The sequence below is a fragment of the Miniopterus natalensis genome, chromosome 10 (genome assembly GCF_054644295.1).
Source record: "Miniopterus natalensis isolate mMinNat1 chromosome 10, mMinNat1.hap1, whole genome shotgun sequence".
Classification (NCBI taxonomy): domain Eukaryota; kingdom Metazoa; phylum Chordata; class Mammalia; order Chiroptera; family Miniopteridae; genus Miniopterus; species Miniopterus natalensis.
Window position 1 is genome coordinate 29003267 of NC_142090.1, and position 1421 is coordinate 29004687.

General features: G+C 33.0%; 1 non-coding gene across 1 annotated transcript; it reads left to right on the top strand.

The window, feature by feature from the left end:
* The first annotated feature begins 494 nt into the window (after positions 1-494).
* Positions 495-622, top strand: LOC148092224 (small nucleolar RNA SNORA30/SNORA37 family). Its single transcript, XR_015715220.1, has one exon. It is a non-coding gene; the product is annotated as a small nucleolar RNA SNORA30/SNORA37 family (small nucleolar RNA).
* Positions 623-1421: the final 799 nt, after the last annotated feature.

Consider the following 1421-nt stretch of genomic DNA (forward strand, 5'->3'; position numbering starts at 1 on the left):
ATGTCACATCTTGTAACAGGACATAACCTGATGTAACCTGATCCAACAGGTCAGGTGCCTGTTGTCTATTTATAGGAGATACTTTTTATTTCTTCTCCAGAAGAGAGGCCATGTCACTATGTAAAACAAAATGTCAATCCTAACTCTGGATGCAAGGAATACCAATGGAAATAAATTCCTTTTCAATTACAGTGGACTCTTTTCAGCATTGAATTACTTAGAGTGCATGTCATGAACAAGAATGTAGTTGTGATTATTGAAAGTAAGTTGAAGAAAATCTCCCTTAATTAGAACAAATTTGAGAGCGGACAAAAGTAATAGAGACAGAATGCCATATTTTTTTAAAACAATGACAATAACAACAGGAGAGAGGAGAAAAAAAGAGTATGAAACAAGTAATAGTTAATAAAATAGTATTCTTTTATATAAGAGAATTTTGTTTGTTTAATTTTTTTTTATTACTATTAACCAAGGTAATGGATTAGAAAGTTACTTTAACACTTTCACAGGTCCTCCCCCAGGCAGTGGGGCCAGGAATGGTGGCTGGTGCTGAAATAAAACCCTTGATTGAATCTTTGCCCTGAGACTGTGCCACTGGCAGCTGTCACTCAATGACATAAGGAGACTGTTCTGTAGCATCTTATTCAATGTTGTGTCTTTCTCTAACCTAAGGCCCTCTTCCATTTCATTTTTTGACATACAGAAAAAAAAAGAAAAAAAAGAAGATACTCGTATTGCTTCATTCTTGAATTAATCAATGTAGTTATCAATTTTGCTGGGTGCATTTATTATATAAAAGAGACATAATACCTACTACCTACCTTCAGTAGGCTTAGCTAAAGAAACAAAACAGGTGTACATTGCACACTTGACAGTGAGTAAATGCAAAACTCCAGGCTCTTACGTGTATATTCTAGAGAAGGTAAAGAAAGAAAAGAAGATAGCCTAGAGTAAAAAAGAAAGTCTCTGGGATTTTAATTTATTATTACTTACTTTGTGTTTAACTTTCTAATCTCACAAGGAAATTCAAGTCTATCAAAAGGTTAAAAATGTATGTAGATCACTAAGAGTGGTGAACTTTAAAGACATCTAATTTGAGTTTATCTATAAAGGTAAAGGGCACATCCTTTTAAAATATTTCTTGGGCAGATAAAATAATTATTTAGGAATAAACCTATAAGATTAATCACTAGAAGATCTGAAACAAAGGGAAAATCATAGAGCAGTACTATAAAATTTCATTTTTGAAAAGTTAAAACATGCTTACCTACAAGAGGGCCACACAAAGAACCAGTTCTCAATCATCTAGTTGACATGAACCTTACCTTATTTGGCTGTAATCTGTTAGATGTTAAGGGAGAATATTTGAGAAAAAAAGAACAGCTTAAGAAAAATATGAACCAGGTTTTAGTGGAAGGTAA